Source organism: Pipistrellus kuhlii, unplaced genomic scaffold (genome assembly GCF_014108245.1).
Source record: "Pipistrellus kuhlii isolate mPipKuh1 unplaced genomic scaffold, mPipKuh1.p scaffold_m20_p_11, whole genome shotgun sequence".
In the NCBI taxonomy this organism is placed as follows: Eukaryota; Metazoa; Chordata; class Mammalia; order Chiroptera; family Vespertilionidae; genus Pipistrellus; species Pipistrellus kuhlii.
The window spans coordinates 6,081,932-6,109,131 of record NW_023425416.1 but is presented as its reverse complement, the minus strand read 5'-3'; the positions used below and the strand labels follow the sequence as shown (position 1 = coordinate 6,109,131).

The 27,200-nt window shown below is 41.9% G+C and overlaps 1 long non-coding RNA gene across 3 annotated transcripts in view; it reads left to right on the top strand.

The window, feature by feature from the left end:
- The window catches only part of LOC118715042, a 260,489-nt gene that overhangs the window by 42,860 nt on the left and 190,429 nt on the right, over positions 1-27,200 (top strand). For all 3 annotated transcript variants that reach the window (XR_006741062.1, XR_006741064.1, XR_006741063.1), the window contains exon 2: positions 802-924. This is a non-coding gene — a long non-coding RNA (uncharacterized LOC118715042). The remainder of the gene's footprint in view (positions 1-801; positions 925-27,200) is intronic.

Below are 27,200 nucleotides of genomic sequence, written 5' to 3'. Positions count from 1 at the left end.
TCAGACTGCGATACAGAATACCAGAGCCTATATGGCTTAAACAGCAAAAATTTATTTCCTAGCCGAAACCGGCTTGGCCAGTGGATAGAGCGTCGGTCTGCGGACTGGAAGGTTCCAGGTTTGATTCCGGTTAAGGGCATGTACATTGGTTGTGGGCATGTCCCCAGTAGGGGGCATGCAGGAGGCAGCTGGTTGATGTTTCTCTCTCATTGATGTTTCTAGCTCTCTGTCCCTCTCCCTTTCTCTCTGTGAAGAATCAATAAAATATATATATTTTTAAAAATTATTTCCTCACTCGTCTGAAGGCTGGAAATTCAAGAGATAATTTCTCCTGAGGCCTCTCTCCTTGGCTTGCAGGCATCCACCTTCTTGCTGTGTCTCACATGGCCTTCCCTCTTCTTGTAAGGACATCAGACTTATTGGATTAGGGCCCCACTCTATGACCTCATGTAACTTTAATTATTTCCTTAAGAGTCCTACCTCCAAATGCAGTCACATTGGTGGTTAGGATTTTAATATATGAGTTTTGAGGAGACACACAATTCAGTTCATAACACTGTTTCACTACTACTGCCTAGCTCAATCTTTTCATCCTACCCTTTCTTCAGAGCTTATGGGAAGTTCTCTCCTCAACACAGCCTTTTCAGTACAGGGAAATGGGAAGTTGGTTTCAAGAATTATCGCTACCTTTTAATTGTGATGTGGTGTCTCATTGCATGAAGATGCCACGATTTATCCATTTCTCTTGTGATGGGCACTAACTTTTTTGTAATTTTTCTGTTCATGTCATTTTGTGTACAGGTGTGACAGTTTCTCTGGAGAGCTGGGAAAAGAAATCCAACAACAGTGAGTTAGTGGCCTCAGAGGTTCCTCTTCCTAAAATCACAATAGCCTGGAGGCAGGCATTCCAAGGCTGCATGGCAGGTAAGCGGATATCAGGTTTGGTCCCTCTCTCTGCTCTGCTGTCCTGAGAGGATACACTTTTATCCTCAGGTTTGCTGTTTCACGGTCACAAAATAGTTACAGCAACTCCAGGCATTGTGTCATGTTACGGTCAGGAAGAAGGGAAAGGAACAGAAGTACAAGAAAGCCATCTGGTCATATTGTCTCTGTAAACACGTTTCCTAGGAGCCTCACTTAATGATTTTCACTTACACCCAATTGGCCAGAACAGGATCATGTGGTTCAACCCTCAGCCAACTGGGAGAGAATTTCTGGATAGTGTGGGGCTGTGGAAGGGGGTTGGCTCAGTTGACCAGTTGAACCTGCCATACTGCCCAGGGAATTATGGCCAGGCCCTAGGATATTGTACATCTTTAATACTCCTAGGTGTTGTCAAAGTGATTTTCAAAGTGATTGAACCAATTTATAGTCTTGCCAACAAAGTATGAAAGGTCAAATATCAAAGAATTATTATGAAGCTACTATATGCACAAAACTGGATCAGATCATTTATGAAAAAGCAAATAGAGAAACAAAAACCAAAAATTAATATTCCCAGAGTTTTAAGCAATGTGACTAGAGCTTACAGAACACTTTCTATTGGGTTTCCTACTCTTCCACCTCCAGGCTGGTGATTCTAAGTTTTTCTGGGCCTCAGTTTCCTCATCTATAAAATGGCAATAAAAGTAGCATCTATTTCAGAGATGTTTTAATGATTAGAAGATAAAGTATCTATGAATACCTAGTATAGTCCCAACTACAGAGGGAGGCTGCAATTAATGTTTCCTACTGATTATAACATCATTACCTAGAGATTATATGTTACTTGCATGTTGACCATATTTATGGAAAAATGGGTCCAAATATTTAAAATGGGACCATTCTGGAAAATGTGGGATGATTTCTAATGATTTAATGTAAAGACTTATATGTCAAACCATGGGCTTCACATCATCTCTCCTTTTTAGAGCATGCTCTTTTAGGAAGTAGAACATGTTTCAAAACATGAGCCTCAAAGAACAAAATAAATGAATAAATAAATAAATAGACTAATTGAGACCAAATTTTTATTATTAAAGCCATATTTTACTCTTCAATTTATAGATATAATCATTGAGTTTTTCTTTCTTTTTTTTTGTCTTTAAGCCCTCAGTGAGCCTCGAATTATTTTTTTCTTTGTGATATTTAACAGCAAGTGCTAAGATATGAGTAATATGAAAAAGTGAGAAACCAATGAATAGTATTAATAGATTTTTATGAAGAAAAGTTTAAGAAGCTGAAGTTATTAAATTCCAAAGAGGAAAAGCTGAAGGGAAATGTCATAATTATAATTCAGTCCCCAAGCATTCCCTTTGAGGGAACCAGAGGAAGTGGAATGAGTTTAAATGACTGGAGGAGGGACTAGAGGTCCCTGTAGGAAAGACTGTTCCAGTAGTAAGCACTGTTAAGCCTTCTCTGGGTTTCCAAATTATTGAGTGGCCTGAGAAAATAGACTGGGTATTACCTTTCTGCAATTGTTCAGGTCATGAAACATTTGGTCTTCAAATTATCATTATACAAGTTCAAACCGTAAAAGAAGTGGCATGCTTTGTAGTTCTCCTGGCACCATGTCTACTGACATGTCTAATTACATGTCAAGCACAAGGCAAGACTCAGGATGTGGAAGAATACCTAGTGGACTAGCCCCTTTTCTCATGGAGCCTACAAGCATTGCATTACAAAACTATGAGAGATGCTGCACTGAATCCTGGCAGAGGGGCCGGGCATGGTAATCCAGGAGGGCCTGTGGAGGAAGTGCAGCCTAAGCTGAAATCTGATGGATGAGCTTAAGTCAATTGGGTGAAACTGGAGGCCTGTAGGAGGTGGGTGATTAGAGGTGGGAAGGGAGAGGAGAGGCACCGAAGATACTTTATTCTCTTCTGGGGAGAGTGAACCTGGGCAATGGGCTCAAATGGAGAAATGCAGGGCCTGAGCCACAGTTTACTGTAACCATGTTAGTGCTTCTCTATTATTTCTCTTGTTGTCTTAATCATGACATCATCGTTTTATTTTAAAACTTGTCGAGAGGCTCTGAGAAAGAACCCTGGTGGAACAAACCTCTCCTCTATTTTCTTCTTAGCTACATGGCTTAAAAAATCAAGGAGTGGGTCCTGACTGGTGTAACACAGTTGGTTGGAGATTCATCCCACACACCTCAAGGCTGTGGGTTCCATACCAGTCTGGCATTAGTTGCCAGGGAGGCAACTAATCAATGTTTCTCTCTCACATTAATGTTTTTCTCTCTTCCTCCTCCTCTGTCTAAAATCAATAAGCATGTCCTCAGGTGAGTATTTAAAAAAAAAAAAAATCAGAGTGGTGTAGGGTGGGAGGAAGAGTAGGGAGGGAAACAAGCAGGGCCCTGGCAGCTAAATGAACCCGCCTCTCCTGCTTTCCTGTTTCAAGAGTTCATGTCAGACATCACTGGGTTTGTGGCTGTGAACTACGCCCACATACCGGATATGGGCAAGAGACACGTGCTCTGGAGTTCAGGTGCCTGCTTTCAGTGGAGAATGACTGGCAGTGTGACCTTGGGCAAGTAAGTATACCTCTCTGGACCTCAACATACCCATCTGTACAATAGGGTTACAACAGCCCTTTCTCATTGAATTGCTGTGAGTGTTAAGTGAGTTAAGGTATAGAAAGTGCCTGGTATGGCCAAAACCGGTTTGGCTCAGTGGTAGGGCATCGGTCTGCGGACTGAAAGGTTCCAGGTTCGATTCCAGTCAAGGGCATGTACGTTGGTTGCAGGCACATCCCCAGTAGGGGGTGTGCAAGAGGCAGCTGGTCGATGTTTCTCTCTCATCGACATTTCTAGCTCTCTATCTCTCTCCCTTCCTCTCTGTAAAAAATCAATAAAATATATTTTTAAAAAAAAAGGAAGAAAGAAAGAAAGAAAGAAAGAAAGAAAGAACGAACGAACGTGCCTGGTATGGTATAATAAATAAATGGTGAGCAATGACCATCATTATTGCTTATTTTATATAGAACCTGAGGCAGGGATCAATAATAATAATAGTTTTCATTGACTAAGCATTTATTCTTCTACAGTCTTTGTGCTTTGCCTTTATTATCTCACTTAATATTCTCAAGCACCTCCTTTTGCAGACAAAAGGCCTCAGAGAAGGTTGGGAAGCTGCCCAGCACCAGGGGTGAGGTGGCCATTGCACCAAACCCAATCTTGCACACTTTGATGAGGAATATTGGATCCTGGTTCATTTTACTTTCTACTCAAAGTGCCTTGTTACCTTTAGAGCTGTGCTGGTAGACTTTTGTAGACCTTTCTAGAACTGTGTGTTCAGTCTGGAAGTATGGTTGGTTCTTTAAAAACCTCCCAGCAGTTATATTAATAAACATGGCTCAGGTAAGTACCAGGGAATTGGCCACCATAACCAAAGAACAGTCAGAGGAAAAGTACCCAAAGAATTTGTGTCCTAACATCAATAAGCAGGCTGGGCACACGGTGTGTGGTGATTTGTTTCCAGGGACATAGATGGTAACAGAGCTGAGGATGACCATGTATTCTCAGTCGTCAGCTGCTCACACGGGGGCCCAGCAGTCCTGCTGGACAGATCTCACAACCTCTGTGAGACCACAGGCCCAGGAGCTAAGCAAGTACAAGTGCACAGGTTTGCCGCTCCTACCAGGTTGTGCCATGGTCTTCATCACTGCCAGTGAGATGAACATCGCCACATGTTCTAGCTTCTCTGGACCCATTTCACTTGTCTGTGAGAATGTGATGTGGATACTTACATCCCCAGCCCCTTGAGGACTTTTTCTAATATTAATTGAAATAAAGAGCACAGCACCCGTAATACCGTAGATTGAAATTGGTTAGCACCCAACATTAGCGATCACGCTTTAGGCTTAGACACAGCATATTTAATGCTCTGCTTTTGGACAGAGTACATCACTTTCCCAAAGGATCTTGGAGAATGTACTCTGATGCAAAAGAAAAGTGTGAAAAAGAAGAATTTCCGAAAAGGCAGAGACATTGTTCAGAAGGCTAGTGGGAAGCCATGGGCTGCGCTTGGGATGCAGCTTCCGGTATCTCTCCCTATAGACTGTGGTACCCAAGTGTTAAAGGAGCCTGAAATTTGGAGGGAACATGATAGTACTGGGAGGTGAGAGAAGAAGACTTCTTAGATGGGGAATAGGGTGGTCCTGTCTCTCCTTCCAGACCTAGATTAACAATGACTTAATTCCAGAAATATTGTCAGCAAGTAAAATAAATAGACTAATCAGTGTGGACAATTTGTATGTTAATGTATCTAGGCATTGTTTCTAGTCTGACCCTTAAATATACGTTTAATCAATCTAGATGGATGAGTCATCCTGTTCTTAATTAATCTTTTCAGACATTTATAGAGAAAAGGCAAAGTCTTTACAAAGGTCTTATAAATGTGTTTAACTTTAGGATGGATTTTTATTTATGTGCATAGCACGGGCAGCCGTTACTTGGAAATGATGGCTTATTTTGAATGTTCTCAGACCTTCAAAATGTTTTACTTCCACCCTTGAGGAGGGACTCAGGGGTGAGTTGAAAGGAAACACATGATGGCCATTTTCCATGGCATGAGCTGGCTAACCTTTCCGAGTGTACATGTTTGTTTGGATTTTATAGCATTGCAAGCAGAGAACGGGAGAAAGAGATGGTGTCTTCGCTCTTCCGGAGGCTTGGTTGGGAAATGGTGTCACATCAGAGATTTGTCTTAGTTGGGATGACCCTGGCTCAGTCCTTTGCCACAGAAATCATCACTATTACAAAAGCGCTTCCCTGGGTCCTAAAAGCTCCGGCTCTTACAACAAACACCAAAGGGTGCCCAACTGCACTTGTTGTCATGGGCTTTTGTTGTGTCAGACATTGCTGGGGGTCAATCGTCTGCATGGGACTCGGGTTCATTTCTGGTGCTATATGCTGTAGGGATTTCACTTACATTGAAGTCAGTTCCTCTAAGACACCAGGCTCTGCATGTATATTGCAGAGGATGGCATTATCACTCATTTATCCACAGCCTCTTGTCCACCAGCATTTTGTGCTCCAGGGTCAATTATTTTTTCTACTTCTGTGGTCCAGCTTTTAGCTTGTGGCATTCATGTGTATTGAGCATCTATGTTGTAGGAGCCTTTGGGCTAGGTGTTGAGAATGCAGTAGTACATACTATATGTTTAGAATAATCAGAATTTCAGATATTGATAAGTGTCATTTAAAAAAAAATTAAACAAGTTGCTGAGATAAAAATGGCATATTTGAGAGGCAGAGGTAAGTCCAGTGTAGCTGGGAGTGGAGAAGGCAAGGAGCAGGTTGAAATGCAGCCAAGAGATGTGGGCAGGGGCCAGATCACAGAAGGTGTCAAAGGTATAATAAGGTATTGGATTTTACTTGAACTTCAGTGGGAAGCCATGGGAGGGTTTTAAGCAAGGGACTGGGATGATCTAATTTAGGTTTTAGGGAGATCTCTTTGGCAGTTGTGTAGATCCTTGCTATTCAGAGCCTGGTCTAGTGGTGGGCCAGCAGTGTGAGCATCATCTGGGAGCTTGTTAGAAGAGTCTTGAGCCCTTATGAAGCAGGATCTGCTCTTTTAACAAGATCTATGTTTGAGGGCAAGGAAAAGTCATCTCATAAGGTCCCCAACCTCACTCACTGTCTTCTCAGGTATAGAAGGTAAATCCTAGATCTTAAAGGGCCAACCAAACTTACTTTCAAATTCCACTTCTTATTGAACTATTAACATAACTTTTTATTTGTTCACTTATTTCTCTAGTTCTTAGGTAACTCTCCTTTCCTTTTATCCATTAGTTGAACATTTTTGTGTGTGTGTGTGTGTGTGTGTGTGTGTGTGTGTTTCCACTCATCTATTGGTTCTGTAATTCCTCAGCCCTTAAGAGATGACCACTATTTCCATCATAAATGAAGTGGCAGTTGTATAAACTTCCTATATCTTAATAGAAAGATAACTGGATCCTGTTACAGGTTGGTATAAGGTTGACATTCATATTTACAGACTAGCCATTATTACTATTGGGTCTAATGCTATTGGCATGTATGTAAGTTAGGATTAGGTTTGCCTTTAACAAGTAAACTTATAACAAAGGCTTATACATAGAAATGTATTCTTTCTCATTTCAAAATCTGGAGGTAGGCAGTTATTATGGAGTTACTAGAGGCCCGGTGCATGAAATTTGTATGTGGGGGAGTGTCCCCTCAGCCCAGCCTGCACCCTCTCCAATCCTTAACTCCTCAGGGGATGTCGGACATCCCTCTCACAATCCAGGACCACTGGCTCCTTGCTGCTCACCTGCCTGCCTGCCTGATCGCCCCTAACAGCCTCTCCTGCTGGCCTGGTCATCCTCAACTGCCCCCTCCCCCGCCGCCAGCCTGGTCACCCCTCACTGCCCCTCTCTGCTGTCCTGGCCACTCCTCATTACTCCTCTGATGGCCTGGTAACCTCCAACTGCCCCCCCCCCCCCCCCCGTGGGCCTGATCACCCCAAGAAGCCTGTTGTTCAGTCCTTTGGTCATCCCTCACTAATCCCTCTGCTGACCTAGTCGCCCCATCCATGCAGCCTGTTCGGTCATTCATTCAGTTGCAATGGTTGCTCAGGTTTTTATTATTATAGATAATGAACGTTTTATTTCATTACCTCAGGGATCCAGACTTGTTCTTTTTTATTATTATTATTATTATTATTATTATTTTTAATTTTAAAATATATTTTATTGATTTTTTTTTTACAGAGAGGAAGAGGGATAGAGAGTTAGAAACATCGATGAGAGAGAATCATTGATCAGCTGCCTCTTGCACACCCCCTCTGGGGATGTGCCCTCACCCAGGGTATATGCCTTTGACTGGAATCGAACTCAGGACCTTTCAGTCCACAGGCCGACACTCTATCCACTGAGCCAAACCTGTTTCAGCAGACTTGTTCTATCTTATTGTTCCACTGTGTTCGGCCTTTATTGACAAGGTTGCCTCATGGTTCAAGATGGCAGCTTTACCTTCAGCCAACATATTAAAATTCCAGCCATCAGGGAATAAGGAATAAAAATGATGGTGCAAAGGAAGCACAGCAGCAGACTTTTCAAGAAGGTTCCTCTTACAGAGTATTGGCCAGAATTTAGACAAATAGCACTAACTTTGAAAAGTACAGTCTTTGTTTTGGGTGGCTAGATACCCAACTTAAAATCAGCAATCTCTTACTATAGAGAAAGGGAAAGCAAGTATTAGGGAACAGCTAGCAGTTCCTAACACAGCATGTTTCAGGAATGTAATTTGACAGATCTAAATATATAGTGGTACCTCCCCACTAAATTTAATCTAGGCTGAATATTTTGCACCATCATCTCATTATGGTGTTTTGTAATTCTTTCCACTTTTCTTTTCAAAGAAAAAGAGGTGTCTGATTTAGCAAGAATGCATTTCTGAATTCAAAGTTGAAATGTGAAGATAATCCCCACCCACTTGAAATAGGATAAAAGAAAATCCCCTGATAGCGGGAAATAGGCAAAGTTTTATTAGCACATGTATCTTTTCCTGAGCTTGGTATTTATGCAACAAAGGAATTGGAGATAATCCACCCCTCATCCTAAAGTCAGTTCCTGACTCAGCAGTTGCAGGTGCTGTTGTTACCACCAAGGCAATGAAAAGGGTGCAAACAAACATGGGACATTCAGAGGACTCTTCCCCTTAATTTAAAAATTTAGGTCTGGAAAGAATATGTTTAAAATTTTCAGTACACTGGCTAAAATTTTTCAGGGAGGGCAGGCTGTGGAATCACCTAGGCCAGAGCTGAGCAATGAGCTGTATACTTTTGAGCAAATAATTGCTGATCTCAGAATACATGCTAGTTAACTGGAGATAAATTACCATCAGTGAAGGATTCATTTAAAAGTTAAATGAGAAATTGTATGTAAAGCTCTTAGCACAAAGCTTGTTCCATTGTAAATATTAAAAAAAAAAAAAAATGGGTATTACAAATTTAGCCCAGATTACAGATTAAAAAAGAAGAAAGATATCTAGCTGTCCTGGCTCAGGCTTCAGACTTTTCTAAAATCTCTCAAACAAGAAACAGCTGGTGTCAGCATGCCCCATACCTATCAATAAAAGGCCTAAGACCTGGCACTAGCACCAGCCTGCCTCGTTCACAGCTTGGCCTCACCTGGGCAGTCCAAGCCCAATACAAGTAGCAGCCATCTACAAATTGCCCTGTAGTTCCAGTGGTCCCAGGCAGTGGCTGACTTTGCACCTCCTAGGAGGCCCCAGAGCCAATGCACCTAGTAGACAGCTTCAGACTGATTACAACTCTACAAATCCACAAGTGACAAACTCAAAGGACAAACTCAATGAGCACCAAAGCACTTCTGAAGCAAGTCCTGCTCCATAAGGGTGTCCCCTGAATAGCAGCTCTTCCACTGTAGTTGTAGCTGGTCCTCACAGCCAATTGGCCTAGAGGTCAACCAACACCAATCCAGGCTCAACTACAATGAGACTGTGCCCATAGCCCACACAGGATGGCACCTAGAAAGCCCACATTAGATGACCATAGAGGCTGAGCCACTAGGCCCTACAGGGCATCTACTATACAAATTCTAGGAGACACAGCAGTTTTACCTAACACATAGAAACAAATACAGAGAAGCAGCCAAAATGCAGATATCAAGAAACATGTAACAGATGAAGGAAATGAAAGCAAGCAAAATACTGGATACAGAGTTCAAAACAATGGTTATAAGGTTGCTCAAGGACTTCAATGAGAGTTTCAAGGAACTCAGTGAGATTTTTAAGGATCTTAGTGAGAATTTCAAAGACATGAAAAAAGACCAGTCAGAAATTGAACATACACTAACTAAAATAAAGAATGATTTACAGGGATTCAACAGTAAAGTAGAGGATTCTGAGAATCAAATCAACAATTTGGAATATGAGGCAGCAAAAAACACCCAACCAGAAGAGCAAAATGAAAAGAAGAATAAAAAAAAAAAATGAGGATAGTATAAGGAGTCTCTGGGACAACTTCAAATGACAACATTCACATTATGGGAGTGCCAGAAGAAGAAGAGAGAGAGCAAGATATTGAAAACCTATTTGAAGAAATAATGACAGAAAACTTCTTTTGCCTGGTGAAAGAAATAGACTTACAAGTCCAGGGAGAACAGAGAGTTCCAAACAGGAGGAACTAAAGAGGTCCACACCAAGACACATTGTAATTAAAATGCCAAGAGTAAAAGAGAAAGAGAAAATCTTAAATGGAGCAAGAGAAAAGTGGTTAGTTGTCTACAAGGAATGCCCATACAAATGTCAACTGATATCTCAAAAGAAATTTTGCAGGCCTGAAGGGAATGCCAAGAAATATTCAAAGTAATGAATAGCAAGGTCCTACAACAAAGATTATTCTACCCAGCAAAGCTATCATTTAGAATTGAAGGTCAGATAAAGAGCTTCAGAGACAAGAAAAAGCTAAAAGAGTTCATCACCACCAAACCAATATTGAATGAGATGTTGAAAGGTATTTTTTAAGAAGAGGAGGAGGAGAAGAAAGAGGAACAAGAAGACATAAAAATATGAAAAATAAAATAGCAATAAATACATATCTATCAATAATTGAATCTAAAAATCAAAATAAACAAAACAAGGAATCTAATGAAAAAGAAAACAAAACTGATGAATAAAATAGAACCAGAGGCATGAAAACATGGAATAGACTGACAAATCTCAGAGGAAAGGGAGGTGGGGCAGGAAGAGATGAACCAAAGATCTTATATGCATATATGCATTACCTATGGACACAGACAATAGGGTAGTGAAGCCTGGGGCAGGGTAGGAATTGAGTGGAGGGGGGCAATATAGAGACTTCTGTAAAACTCTCAATCATAAAGATTTATATATATATATATATATATATATATATATATATATATATATGATATATATTTAAGTTTTTTTTTTAATATTCTTCTTTCATATTCATATTTATTTATTCACTTATTGGTCCATCCATTATTTCAATACTTATTTGACTCCTACTTTGTACCAGATCCTAGTAGGTACTATTTTCTAGAGAGGGCAGGAAACCAAAACAAATAAAACAGCCCCTGTGCTAAAGGAGCTTACTGCTTAGTGGAAGAGAAAGGAACTAAACAAAATAATTATGTTCCAGTGAGAAAAACTAAAAAGTATAAAGTATTATTAAAATGAGAAGAGCCCTGGCTTGTTTGGCTCAGTTGTTTGAGTGTCACTGTGCACCAAAAGGTCATCAGTTCAGTTCCCAATATGGACACATACCAAGGCTGTGGGTTTGATCCTCAGTTGCGGCTGCGTGTGGGAGGCAACCTGTAGATGTTTCTCTCTCATACTGATGTTCTTCTCTCTCTCTCTTCCTCTCCCTCCCCCTCTCTCTAAAATCAACACACACACACACACACACACACACATACACACATTTTAATGAGAAGAGAGAATTACAGTCATGATTTCTTAATTTTTGTTTTTAAGTTAAGAATAGTAGTGAAAAGGGGACCCACACATGAAGAGGATAAAGTAAGTGTTTCCTGCCATGCTTCACATCCACCTGGGTGATTTGTTAAAACACAAATTCCGGGGCTCCATCTCTGTAATTTCTTCTTTGTTAGGGCAGGTGTGGGTCTTAGGAATTTTCATTTCTGATGAGTTCCTAGGTGCTGCTGCTGCAGGGACTAACAGTACTTTGAGAACCACTGTACACTGATGATCCTGTTTGACAATTTGACGTAGAAATAAGGATTTTCCCCAAACTTACCATGTTCCTTTTGACAATCTGACCCTGTCTAGACAGCATGATCAGTTCTAACCAGGAGAGCAAGCCCATGATCACTTTTTATGTGTCTATACTCAAGTTTTTTTCTTAATCATGTCTATATGAAAAGCCTAAAATACTCCCACCTTCCTTAAGCAATTGGAAACTCTCTCTGCCCTCAATGTCCACAGACTGAAGAGCTCACTCTGGGAGCTGAGTAGCTCCCAGGGAGCCTCGTGGTTGTCCTGGAGCATTGGATGAGCAGCGTGGTTTACAGGTGCCTGGCACTTGCTAATGGCTCTTCCAGCATTGTGCCATTTAACCCTCATGCCACGCCTACCTCTGGAAGGGAACAGCCTGGGAAGAGGCTAAGGAGTTTCCCTCTTCACTGAGCAAGAATCCAGGCTGGCTAATCTAGCCCCAGGCCTACATCTCGGCAGCCCAGTGGTACCATCTATTAGGTGAAACCCCATGAGAGAAGTAAACTGTGGTGTCTTCACACGCACCCCCTAAAGAAAACAATGGAAGGGCTGATTCCTGAGCACCTATTAATCAGACAGAAGCAAAAATCCCTTCCACAGCATGTTGCTGTTCATGCCTGCGTTGCTGGAGAGAATTTACACCATCCATTATTTTGAACGGTGCTGGAGGGAGGATAAGGATGAGATCAGCCCCAAGTGGATCCAGAAATTATTGGCAAATACAGCTGTGGAGGGTGTGTTTTGTACTTTCTTCAACCTTTCACTGAAGATAAATAGCATGACAGTAAGCAGCTATCTGTTTGGATATGCAGCCCCAAATAAAAAGTCTTACAATGGGGAAAATGAAGATGAGCAGGAGGAGAGGAAGAAGATAAAGGCGAGTGCCTCACCTCTCCCTCCTCAGACAACAGCCAATAGAGTGTCATATTTCTAGCTCACGAAATGACTGCCACTCAAGCTATTTTTAAACTTCTGACCCCAGGTTTGTTCCCAGGCAATGAAAAAGCAACCCAAGGTTTGTCTGTATGTACTGATAAAAGGTAATTTTTTTGTTTGTTTTTACTTCCAGGTAGCTATAGAGCATGGGAATGAGCTAACACTGAAGAGTGTCTATAAATAGCTGGGCTGGGATGACAAGAGCGTGGTAGGCTTTTGCCATGTTTGTGTGTGTAGATTTGCTCCTCAACCTGCCAGGCAGCTTCATGTGGGTTAGGGCCTGACTCCCATGTCCTTTGTATTTATTATTTTACAATCACTGGCCCCAATAATTCTTCCCATTCAACATCAGTTTCCAGTAAAATGGCAGAGGCCCCTTAAATCTGTCTGCAGTTTTAGAACAAACTGGCCCAAAGCCTTCATAATAACCATGGGTGGGCATTTGTTGAAGGGTTCACTGTCATGTTTATTTACTTAGTTCAAAGGTAGGAGGTTCCCTGACAGCTCTGGGAATGAATGCAGATGCTATGATGATCAGCAGTTGAGAGCCAGTGCAAGCTAAATGGTTGGGCTTGGAGGAAGCTGGCTGGAACCATAACCTAGCCAAGGTCACTGTGGAATGCTATTATTATTTCATTAGCATTATCATCATCACAGTTATTTCCCAAATTACCCATTAGTGGGTCCAATGTATCTTCACGTTGTAACTAAGACATAGATCACTTCTCTTCTCTCAGCAGTAAGTATAATAGAAAGGTCCTAGGCAGAGATCAACCTGCCAGCTCTAAATCTAACCTTGATCTTCTCCAGTGTTTGCTCTGCTTTTGTTTATGTGTCTGCATAGGATTTGCCTTTAAACTTTTTCTCATGGAATGCAAAGCCGCAATTAGTATTCAGGTATTCATGGCTTTTATATTCATGGATAGAGGTTTAACAAACATTTTCCAGTATTATTTTGATATAGATGGTTCCACTATGCTGAGACATTTTTCATAACACTGTTGAGTGGGTTAAAGTTTTCTTCCTGGCCTTTTGCTCTGAGACTTGGTTTTTCTTTGAAAAATTCTGCCTGGAGCAATTTCAGAGTTAAGAGGTGGATGGAGGTACCGTATTTTTCGGACCATAAGACTCACTTTTTTCCCCCCAGAAGTGGGGGGGGAAAGTCCCTGCGTCTTATGGTCCAAATATAGCCTACACATATACTTTAAAAAAAAAAGTTTTTTTACTTGCCCGGCTCTGTGTGGTCTCTGTGTGCTTGCCCGGCTCTAAAATGGTTCTAAATGCTGCTGTTTACTTTACAGGGTTGATTACATGTGTTTATGACTGTGATGTTGGGTTTTAATGCACATAAAATATTTTAGGACACTATTTGTTTCAGAATCTTTTTTTCTTCATTTCCCTTCTCTAAAAACTGGTGCGTCTTATGGTCTGGAGCATCTTATGGTCCGAAAAATACGGTAAGTACCTGAGGGGTAGTCAGTCATCAGTACAGTTGAGCTCCTTTCCCATTTCTCCAGTTCAGCTATGTTTTCATTCTTCTGATCCCAAATTTATGCAGTGACTTTAGAGTTGGAAGGAGAGTTAATATATACCCAGTTCACACAGATAATGGGTTGACTTTCTTTTATTTGGCAGTTGAAAAATCTTGAGGTTTTTTTTCTTTTAGGTCAAGTGCTGTTCCAGGCCCATTTCTCTATCCTCATAACCCAGCAGAGTGCTTGGTTCATAAAAGATGCAGTAAATGATAGTTGAATTAAGTTGTCTCATTTCTAAATAGCTCTAAGTACCTCAGTAAATACAGAATGAAAGAATAAAATGAAACAACTGAATGTTAGGTTATCATTTTAAAGATGAAAAAGCAGGTATGAAGAAATAGTGTGACTTGTCCAAGGTCACAGAGTCAGAGCTATGGGGATTTGATTCAGGACACACTATCCCAATATGAGGCTTTGCCTGCCACAACCTTCATTTATAACCACAAATATTTATAAGGGTATCATATTTTCCTTAAAAATCATATGTTGCCCAAAATTCAACATGATGAAATTTGAACTCCTGGTCCCTCAGATGTGACCTTATTTGGAGATAGGGTCTTAATAGAGACACTCAAATTAAAATGAGGTCATTGAGGTGGACCCTAATCCATTATGAATTCTTTCAAAAGAGAATTTGAACACAGAGATGCACCTAGCAGGCGTCTTCAAACTACGGCCCGCAGGCCACATGTGGCCCGCAGAGGAGTCTGATCCGGCCCGCCAGGTTTTTTGGGCAGTGAGCGCAGCCGAGGTGTTACAGTAGGAATAAGTAGTTCATATAGTCCGGCCCTCCAGCTCTCTGAGGGGCCGTGATCTGGCCCCCACTTTAAAAAGTTTGAGGACCCCTGATAAGGGAAGATTATATAAACAGACAAAGGAAGAAGGTGGCCATCTACAAGCCAATGAGAGAGGCCTGGACCAGGTCCTTCCTCACAGCTTCAGAAGAAACCAGTCTTGCCAACACATAATTTTTGACATTTATTTTGATTAAGCCACCCAGCCTGTGGTACTTCATTACAGCAGCCCTAGCAGACTAAAACAAATGTTGGTATTAGTTTCTGAGGGTTGTTGTAACAAACAAACAAACAAACAAACAAACAAACAAGCTGTGGCCTGGGTGGCTTACACAACAGAAGTTATTGTCTCAGTTCTGGAAACTGGAAGTCCAGAATTAAGATGTCAGCAGGGTTAGTTCCTTCTGAGGGCTAAGAGGGAAGGATAGGTTCCAGGGTTCTCTTCTGGGCTTGTTGATGGCCATATTCATGTTTAATGCTGTCCTCAGCATCTTAGTGTCTTTTCCCTTTGTAGGTTATGAAATAAGGAAAACTATTCTTTCCTTCCTTAGGCAAATAACAAGGCAATATTAGGACTTTTCAGGTTGGCCTCTCTACTTCCACAAAATTTTATTTACTGTGTAAAGTTCACAAGAGCATTTTTATTCCTTCTCGCCCTGTCTCTATACTTTACCTTCTTTCCTTTCTCACTCCTGAGCTGACTCCAGGTCCCTTTCATTCAATTGCTTTTCCCCACGTCCACTTCCTGTATGTTCATCTCAGAAATGTAATGTCTTAACATTCATTTGTCAGCTCACAGTTCTGTAGATCAGAAGTCTCAGGTCCTCCACCTGAGTCTCACAAGGCTGAGATTAAAGGTGTCAGCCAGACCAGAGTCTTATCTGAAGACTCTTGGAAGAATCTAGTTCCAACGTCATTTCAGAATCATTTCTTGCATCTGTGAGACCAACCTTTTCTTGCTGGTTGTCATGTGGGAATTTGCTGTCAGCTGCTGGAGGCCATTCCCAGGTCCCTTCCCCTCAACCCCATCCAACTTCAAAGCCAGCAACAGAATATCTTTCTTACATCATATCCTTTTCATACTTTGAATATCTCTGATTTTTCCCTTCAGCCACTGGCTGGAGAAAACTCTCTGATTTTAATGAACTCAAGTAATTGGGTTAGGCCCATCCAGATAATCTCCCTCTTTCAAGACCAACTGATTAGTAACCTTAATCACAACAACAAAATCCCATTTACTGTGTAATCATGAGACTAACATTAGGGAGTTAATGGAAGTCACCTTAGAACTTTCCTACCACACCCTGCTACTCAATCTAAGGAAAAACAGTGGATAAGAGACAAAAACCAATAGTTTTACCCATTTGCTGGCAGTGGGAGGCTTTAGAATTAGCTGGTATTTGAAATCTAAGGACAAAGTTAGAAAAAAAAATGTTCATGTGAGGAAGGCCATGTTCTTTGATCCATATTATTTATTAATCATAATTGTAAAAGTAGCTGTTATTTATTAAGGGCCTATTATGAGTCAGCCACTTTGAAGGAGGCAGTGTTGGCATTATTTTGAGTTTTAACAATGATTCTCCAAAATGAATTGCATCAAAGAGGAAACAAATACTGAGAAGCTTAATAACTTGCACAGGTGCTAGTAACAGAGACAAAATTCAAACCCATGTCTAGACATTGCAAGGCCTGTGTTCTTTTGAGAACCACATGCTTCCTCCTTGCCAGGAAATCCCATGACCTTGCATGGATTTTCTCTGTAGAGGACAGTGTCATAAATGCAACCTGCCTGATGAAGTGATTTTCTGATAAAATTAAGGTGATTCCATAGATGCCACCATGAAGCAGTTATCTTAGAATCTGAAACTTGGAAAGATTATACTGTTTTATAAAAGTATGCTGAAGTTAAGAAGGCTAATGGATGGTGAAGGCAAAATAAAATAGGATTATGGTAAAAAAGAGAGATTTAGAGTAGCATTCTGGGTTGATATTTCTCCATTTCCCTTAGGGGTGAGGGGGTAGAGAATGACCCAGTGTTTAACTAGGAAAGACTTCAAAATACAAAAGTGTAATTAAACAAACTGTACTCAGGCTTGACAGCAACGCTTTTTTTTAATGTCTAACTCCCCTGCTCAGACTCACATCTATTATTTGGTACCTATTTTTCAAGTAAGAGGCTTTGTCTAGAAAATTAAACTTTGTTCTGGTGTAAGATGCTTTCCTCCCTTCTTTATTTAAATCATTCAGTCAATCAATAAACACTTAGTGAGCACTGACTATATTCCAGGTATTTATTAGACATGGAAGATAGGCTATCATTTGTGCCTTCTAAAGCTTCATCATTTTATACTAGAGGCACAGCACATGAAATTTGTGCATGGGGGAGTGTCCCTCAGCCCAGCCTACACCCTCTCCAATCAGGACCCCCAGTGGGATTGGGCCTAAATGGGCAGTTCAACATTGCTCTCAGAATCCAGGACTACTGGCTCCCAACTACTTACCTACCTGCCTGATTGCCTCTAATCACTTCTGCCTACCAGCCTGATCACTCCTTAAACACTCCTCTGCCAGCTTGATCAACATCAAACTGCTCCCCTGCTGCCCAATTGCCCCTAACTTCCCACCCCTGCCAGCCTGATCGCCCCAAGTGCCCTCTCCTGCAGGCTTGGTCAACCCTAACTGCCCTCCCCTAAAGGCCTGGTCAACTCCAACTGCCCTTCCCTGCTAGCCTGATCACACACAACTGCCCTCCCCTGCCGGCCATTTTATGGTAGCCATCTTGTGTCCACATGGGGCAGCCATCTTTCACCATATAGGGGCGACCATCTTGTGTGTTGGAGTGACAGTCAATTTGCATATTACTTGTTTATTAGACAGGATTATTTCACCAGGTTACACACAAACCAAGAAAATAAGATAGAGTTGACTAGAGGTAACATTCAGAAATACTAGTGGGACCAGTGGAAACTGGACAGGTTGAAATTGAAGAATAGTCTTTGAGAATTGTTTCTAAGGTCTAATCCAATGCTGTCCAACAAAACTTTCTATGATGAAATAAATGTTCCAGGCCTGCACTATCCAGTATAGTAGCCAGTGGCCACATATGGCTATTGGGGCTTAAGATGTGACTACTGTGTTTCCCCAAAAAGAAAACATCCTCCAAAAATAAGACCTATTTACAGGTTTCCTTCTGAGTGAAATATAAGGCATTCCCCCGAAAATAAGGCCCCCCCCCTAGGCTCTGTCTCAGAATGAAAATTAATTTACCGTAAACTGGTAGCTAGGGCCACTCCGACTGGCGTCTAGCAACCAGTGACGTTACTTGGAGTCCTGACGTCACTGCTGTGTGGAGGCTGAGCAGAGGTCAGAGTAAGTGGTGAGTGTGGGGCAGGAGAGAGGAGGAGACTTTCGCAGATGCCTGTAGAAGAACAGGAGGATTAGAGCAGACTGGACACGACGAAGGTGGTGAGTGCTGGTCTGTCTCTGGTGACACTACCTGATACTCGTGACCGCCCTCATGATGACTGAAGGTTCTCAGTCAGTGGCAGACCCTGCTCCAGCCCAGATCCAGGCCCCAGTGACAGTCCCCAGGCAGGCCCCAGGGGGTAAATGTCTGATAAAGGGGTAGGGGGGGATGTCTGGTGAAGGTGTTCCGTGGCACAGGAGGATCAAAAGGGGTTACTAAAATGGTAATCCCTCCCTATGATTCTCCTGTGCCATTTTTATTCCCCCCTCTAATCCCCCCTGTGTCATTTTAAGTGATCCCCTTCCCCCCACCTTAATACCTCAATTCCTTTTTTTTACCCCTAGAAATGAGCGCAAAAAGGAAAAGCTACTCCATGGAGTATAAGAAAGGAACCGTGGAAGACTCTTGGGGCCAAAATCTTACTGCTTTTTGCAAAGAGAAGATGTTGAATATCTGAAAATGGCAAGCAGAGTATGGTAACCTCATTGAACAAGTGGACAAGGGAAATGCTAAAAAGCGCAAGTGTGGATCAGGTCGGCAACCATTATTTTCCGAGCTGGAAGACCTGATCTGTGAATGGGTTGTTGACAGGAGAACAAAGGCTTTGGTTGTGAATAGGGCTCAGATTCAAGAATTTGCCCTTGCAATGGCACCACAGTTTGACATAGTCCCTGAAGACTTCAAAGCATCACAACACTGGCTGGATAATTTCCTTCAGCGTAGTGAACTGTCTTTAAGAAGATCTACTGGTACAACATTGTTTAGGTTGGAAGATACTCAAGTTATTAAGCGAGCACTTGCATTCAAGTCCTTTACTGATGATGCTGACTTCTCTAAATACAATCTTTCCAACATGATTGCTATGGATGAAACTGCAGTGTTTATGGGCCAATCATCTCAAACAACAATTGAACAGGGGGGTGGCTCCTTAGCATACATTCCCTCCACAGCTTAGGAAAGAGCACGTGTTTCCTGTATTTTGGCAATTCATCTGGATGGCACTAAAATCCCACCTTTAATCATTTCTAAGGGCAAGGAAGGAAAAGATTGAACGTGTTTTGGGCGTTTTTATTCTTGAAAATGAAAAAGCCTGGGCCACACAAGCAGTTATAAGGAAGTGGGTCGATTTAATGCTGCCGCTTGTTATGCAAGGGAGCCAAAGAGGTCTGCTAGTCTGGGATGCAGCCAGCATTCACCGTGCTATAGACATGAAGACATTTCTTCAGGGGGAAAAAAATAAATCAGATAATGATTCCCTCAGGAATGATGGCCTATCTTGATATTGCAATAAACAAGCCATTCAAAGACAATTTGTGCATGGAAATTAACAACTATTATACATTGAGAATAGAATGGAGAGAAATTAGCGTGGAAACTTTGTGAAACCTAAACTGCAAGAAGTTGCGACTTGGGTGAAGAATTCATGGGAGAAAAACACTGACAGTTGCATTGCAAATGCACTGCGAGCAGGCTACCTTGACAAGAAGTACTCATGTAAAGACAGTGCTATTGCTAAACATGAGAGATTTGGTCCACTGATTCTGAAAGAAATGGAGTCACAAGAAATTCACCAGGAAATTCAGGAATTGGATTGTTATGATGATGTTCCAGAAGATGATGACATGATTGTCATTGAATAAATGAGTAAATTCTTGATACTGTAGGATTCACAGTTTGTCTGGTTTGTGTTGACAACTACCGTACTACCATATCATATACAGGTAATACATTTCCTTTTTTTTCATTTAACAATAAATGTGTACCGTATTCTTCTTCATGGAAAAATAAGACATCCCCTGAAAATAAGACCTAGCGCATCTTTGGGAGCAAAAATTAATATAAGACACTGTCTTATTTTCGGGGAAACAGGGTAGTGTGACTGAGGAAGTGAATTTAACATTTCACTTTATATACAGTTATGCATAGCCAGTGTACTGCCCTTGCATTGGACAGCACTGAAAATGCACACATAACTGATGGTCTTCATTCTATCAATTGCTTTGAAACCTTTACTACCCTCCTCCTTCCTGACTTTTAAATGTATTTTATCCAGTATCTGGGTTATTTCCTCATGTACATTCACTCTGTGAGATTAGTTTCTGGTGTCAGTGTAAACATACTGCAAACCAAATGATTTTTAGAGATGGTATCACAAAGCAAAACAATATATTTTTAAACAAGCTGGAGAAGGTTATCAGACTTACAAGCATACCAAGGACTGGGAAACAATTAGTCGGGTTGCGTCATTTTAATCCCGTGTCTGGGTGTTCTAAGCAAACGCATCTCCTGCCATTTGACAGAAGTTGCCAACGTTTGCCTCTTGTCTGTTGAGAAAACATGCCAAATATGCTTCGTTTCATCCTGTTTAGACAGTTGTTTTAATGCCCTTTCCTGATGTTATCTTTGAACACACAATTAACAGATTTCTACTAAGATGCCAGCTGCAATGAGAATTGTCTGCCTGTCACTTATATGTTGCGTCAACCCTGGCTCACTTACACTGCTTTGCCATCAGATTCTATAATGACTTTAAGCTGTTCTGTCCAAACAATAAAATCTATGGAATTTCAGTCCAACCATGTTTTTTCTTTTCTTTTTTTTTCCCGGGCAAATTGACCTCTTCTGTTCTTAGCCTCCACCGAGACTGCTATGCCACTCTTAATAGCCTATGAAAGTTTTATGGGTTCTTGACCATTTTGCCTCTCTGAGGGCATTTTGATGCCAAAAGATATAAGAGATACATTCTAATTTCTTTCAGCCAATGGCTTGTCTTTGCTGGCTGCTTTATTAAATGGGTGTGCATTTCTGGGAATGAGTCCTGGGATTTTCTGGCCGTGAGATGAACTATATATTGAAGCTGTTGTTTAAGATTCCAGCCCTTATCCTCTTCAGTTAAGCAAACTGATAAGAATGTGCCCTTTGGGCATGGCACCTCAAGTCCAGAACAGGGCCCCTCTCTCTCAGGATCAAGTGAACAATACTAGCAGTTGCACTTAATCCTCATTTTTGAAAGAACTGTGGGCTCTCCAAAGAGAGAGATAATTTAAAAATAATTTAAAAATTACTCATGAGATATGTAACTTTAGAAAATATAGATTATAGAATGTGCAATGAAGATAATAATGTATATATCCTATGACCTAGCAATTTCATTTTCAGGCATTGATCATGGAAAATATTTACATGGAAGGCACATTAAAGGAAGAGAACACAAGCCCTTGAGACTTGCAAGGTTTAGGACCATTTACATCAAGCATGTCAAACGCAAAGGCTCATAGGGGCCAAATAAATGAGGCATGTGGCCCGAGGGCTGCAAGTTTGTTTGACATGCTTGATCTATATGTTCATTTGTAGAGTGATTGATTAACTATCATAGGGCATTTCTATAATGGAATAATTTTCAGTCAATTGAAAAGATGACAGATTTCTATATAAATGATAATATTAAATGATATTTAGACTGAATTAAAAGGGGGAGGAAGCAAGGTGCCAAACAATGTATTGCATTTGTATCCTTAAAAGGCTTATTTATACTAAGAAAACCCACAGATACTCATGTATGTGCTTGTGCATGCAGAAACATTTTTGGAAAAAGATCCAAGAAACTGTTAAAAAGTTATTTAAAGGAGATAGACTTATTTTACTTGGTGTTCCACTTGTACTGTGAATTTTTTTAAACCAGCAGCATGTTTTAATTTTTCCAGCAAAAATGACTTAAAAACAATAAGATTCATCTCTAAGCCCACTACTCAGAAAATGTTTTATTATTTTGGAGAATATTCTTCTAGATTTACTTTTGTTCATATGTGTCATATGTTTGTGTACTACAGCCATGATCTGACTCATTTTCTGACCAAATAAAAATCCCTCATGTTTATAAATACACTTTATCTTTTGTTTTGCTTTAATAAACTTCATTGACAATAAAATGCAAAGACAATAAAATCCACCCATTTGAAGTACATGGAGTTTTGACAAATCTAGACAAATGTGAACATATAATTTTTAATGGTTGCATAGAAGTGTTCCTTACTGGACAGTAATTTGTCTTCCTGACTGTAGAGACTAGTTCAGGGATAGGTCCATGAACCACATCAGCCCAAACTAAGCCATTCCTGGAATTTCTGGTGGAAATACCATATTTAATTGCCAATTCCACACAGATGAATGTTTAATATGTTTTAAATTTTAAACTGTTCTAAATAATGCTGAGGTACATGAACATTTGTGTGGCAAGTCATTGTGCATATCTTTAATTATAGTATTTCCTTAGTATAAGTATGCAGAAGTAGAAATTCTGGGTGGAAGGATATAAATAATACGTTGCTAAATTTCCCACAGGAGAGAATATGCCAATTTATATTCCCTGACCCTTCAACACTTGTTGTTCACCTCTACCTAATTTTTTTTTTTTTTGTCACCTTGGTAAGTGCAAACAGATACATAGTTAATTAAGCATAGCTTACTGGTTGACCAAAGAGATATGGGAGGTTGGAAGCATTTGAAGAAACTGTGATTTCCCAGAAGGATGATTTGTTTTACAAAGCAGGACTTAAGACTTCCACCTCTGGGCTCAAACAATTGCTTGCTGTGCTTTACGTTCACTTCCTCCGAGTGTATAAACATTTCTATTAGGATTCTTTTAACCACAAGAACTGGAAACCTCACTTTACCTGACTTACCTAAAAACAAGGATTTTTTGTTGTTGTTGTTCACACTCGTGAAAATTTCAGGGAAATGTTAAACTCTAGTTAAGGCTGAATCAAGGGCTCAAATAAAGTCATGGGCACCCTATCTACCAGCTCTGCATCCCTCTTTGTTGACTAAGTGGATACCAGTTGTCCCTGACATGTACTTTCCTCTCAGTTCACCTAAATCTTCCTGGGATTTTCATCAGGAGGACCGGCCTTGGTTTGGATCAGCCTGACTGGAGTCAGAAGTCTCTCCCGCTGTCTCAGTCTCCATGACCAGGGAAATGGAGTACACAGATTTGTAAATCCTGAATCAATCGTACACCCACCCCTGGATCCTAGTGCTTGGTCTTATCTCATCCAGACTGGGAGAACTGAGCGATAGAGGAGGTTTTCTGCCTGAAAACACTAGAGCACATGTGTCAAACACAAGGCCCGTGGGCCAAATCCGTCCCGCCAGGCCTTGCAATGTGGCCCGCACAGCGCTGTCATCACTGCACTCCGCTGCGTTTCCATCACAATGACAGTTTATGACTGTTCAGTAAATCCTTGATTTAGGCTGGATTTTAGATTTTGGCCCCTTCTCTGATTGAGTTCGACACCCCTACACTAGAGGAAAGGGCGTGTGGGCTGGGCAGGAAAGCAGAACAAAAGTTCACTGTCTTTTGCTAATCCCCTTCTCCTTCCCTCTGCCTCTCCAGTCAGCTGCAGGGCATGTATAGCTTTTGTTCTCAGGGTGATGGTTTCAGTGGTTGCAGAATTGGAGCATTTAAAAATTCATTTGGTTGTGAACTACTGGGGGAAGGAAGGGAATTCCCTCTCTCCCCAGAAGGTCCCTAGAGATACCCAGGGCTGTCCAAACACCAGGGCTAATTGTCACTGCTTTAGAGAAACAGCAAAAAGTCATGCCTGGAATGGCCCAGGCTTGCTAGTTGGATGCAGTGGACAGAAATGTGTCCTAGAGAGATAGTGGAGAGGTCAGACTGCTGCGGGCCCTCTGTGCAGGCCCAAGGAATGATGCTCCGCAGACCCTGCCAGGATTCTGGGAGCTGGCAGGGTTACCAAGTACAATCTGGAATCTTGAAAAGAGCCAGCTAGTCAGGGCCTAAGATTTGAAAGGAAGACATTTCCCGTGTCCTTGTTTCCCCCTCAGAGGACAGAAAAAGACAAATTTCAGACTAACTAATCTAGCCCTTGTTGCCATAATACAGCTTTGGTGTGTTAGGAAATATGTTATGTCGTGTCTCACAGAGAAAGGACTGATGGTGGAAGAATGACGTAGTCACAGAGGTTGATTGATGGAGCCTTCCCTGTTCCTTCACCCGCACATTCATGTCAGCTGCCACACACCATGCCTACCTGGGGCCCTGGCCCCTCAATGCTGAGCTGCAAGGTGCAGTCCCTGGCCTCTGATTAGGGTCTTGATAAACTGAAGCTTAAGAAGCTATGGGAATGTAGAGGAGGAGTTGGCAACTGCAGCTTGTGGCCGAATCCAGCTTACCATCCGTTTAGGTCAATGACATTTTACCAGAACACAGACTTGCTCATTTGTGTAGGCATTCATGCTTCAATGGCAGAACTGAGTAGCCTAGAGTTTACTGTCTGGATCTTTAGAGAAATCTTTCCAGTCCCTGACATAGACCAGAGTACCCATCCCAGATATGAGGGCGGTGGTGTGATCTGGGGAGGCAGCAAAGGGGAGGCAATGCCGGAGTTGAGACTCAAGCGACAAAAGGTAACCAAACAAGGCTAGGTAGGAAGCAGGGTAAGCCAAGGCAGAAGGACCGCTCTGGCCATGACAGGGAGATAAGGGAGCTCGTGCCCTCTGGCCCAACTGGGCTCTGCAGAACTAACTGTAAGAGTGGCTGGAGCGGAAGCGTATCGCCTCTGGCCACGTTAGGATTCTTCTGAAGTCATAGGAGCCTGGGAGGTTTGAAGCAGGGGAGGGCTCATTGGGGTTGCTTTTCTGGAAGTTTGCTCTGCAGTAGCTTAGCGGGTGGGAAAAAAGGACCACTTCCTTTCCCTCCGATGCTTCCCTCATCCACCTCTCAAAATATTTAGACTCTTGGAAGCAAACCAGTATAAATGTCCAAAGCCATCTTGTCTGTGCCCTAGTGGCCTTGGGATACCCACTCCTCCTCATGGCCCTGTGCTCTGGGAGGACTGGTCCTTCTCCACTCAGGGCTGCCCTGCCCTGCTGGGTAACGTGGGCGGCAGCAGGGGACGTGGGAGGCAAAGAGGCCGTGTCTGCATTTGGCACGTGCGGCCCCCTCGGCCTGCAGACAGAAATCTAAGTGGCAGGAATTGGATAAACAGTTTAACTTAATAGGAACAGAATTCTGGGCCCAACGCAGGGAATCTCATTGCCCTTTTCTCAAAGTGACTTTCCTTCCCGTGCAGCAAGGGCATTGCGGATGCGCAGAAAGAGAAGGCATTGATTTTTCCTGGCAAGAAGATCAGCCTGTAAGAAAGGACTTGAATGGTCATGCTGTGAAGCGGACATGGGAAAGGATAGATAGATCAGACCTGGGAAGTCAGGAGGAGGAAAAATATGTACTTCCTGTTTATTCCTTTAAGTATGATATGCTTTTACAAAATAATTAACTGTTATCTCTTCTTTTCAAGTTGCAATTAAATAATTTCTTAATGTATTTAGGGTGATATCTTCTCTTCTTTATTTAAAAGAATAAGACATTCTTGCTAGAGGCATATTTTTGGTTCCTTCACTTGTACATAGTTACTAAATTTAAAATGTACTAAAACATTTCCAAACTTAAGTCCTTTGAGACTCTTCAAATCCTTGCCTCCCCAGACAGAGACCTCAGACCCTGAGCTTCTAAGCGCAGACCAGCCCTTGCAGCCATAAGGCAGGCCTCCCACCCAGGAACCTGGTTCAACAATCCCTATCAGTGTTCAGTGATAACCCCAATATTAGCTGATATGGATTGGACCCTCCCCTGAAGATGGTCCAAGTTCCATTCAGAGGGGTCAAAGGTCCATTGGCCACACACCTGGCTGGCATTGGAGGCCAAACTTGTGATTCACTAAGACAGTTTCCTCAGCACTGGCGGGAGTCCACTCCCCCAGTGGTCGGCAAATGCATTAGTCCGCAGAGCCAAATATCAACAGTACAATGACTGAAATTTCCTTTGAGAGCCAAATTTTTTAAACTTAAACTTCTTCTAATGCCACTTCTTCAAAATAGCAGGCTGTGGTATTTTGTGGAAGAGCCACACTCAAGGGGCCAAAGAGTCGCATGTGGCTCGAGAGCCTCAGTTTGCCGACCACTGCACTATCTTATCAGAAGCCGAGAGAGGCAACGTATTCACACAGTTCTCCATTATTCGCTCAGAATTTGGGAAGCAGTGGCAGGAATAACCTCACACAGCAGAGCAGCACAAGCCCTTCAGAGATGAGTCTATAATAATTCCCCAGCAACTTCCACCTTCTCTTCTGGACTTCACTTAATGAACTTGCACTTCACTAAGCAGCTATCAGTGTAGGGAAGCAATTCAATAGGAGCAAAGCGGTGCAGAGAAAGTTGATATAAACATGAGCCAGTGGCAGCTACTAACCAAGGCTTGTCCCCTGTCCCTGTTCCCTCCACCTTCTTCCTCCTGCTTCTCTTGCTCTGATCTACGTGTGTGTGGGGTTGGGTGGGTGGAGGTAGGGGTGGGCTCTAGGGAGAAGTCTAGCTAGGACCTTCTTTTCTATGGGATGAAACAATTTAAATAATGGTTTCACTGCTGAATAGATTTGAGAACTCAGGGTCTGAAGTGAGACATGCAGAAATGGGTCTCCCGAGTCCCAGCGACAAGCTCATGTGAACCTGTGAACCTTGGCAAGAGATTCCCATCTGAGCCTCTGTTATCTCCTGCAGCACGGTAAAGGTGCTGGTCCTGACTTCATGTATTGTTGGGATGACTAAGTCAGATAACACAGGAAGTGGTCAGCCCTGTACCTGGGTGTCATAGTTTTGTTCGCAAATGTCTCGCATACAACAAAGTGAGTTGTGTCTGCAGAGCTGTGGGCATGGTGACTGCCACC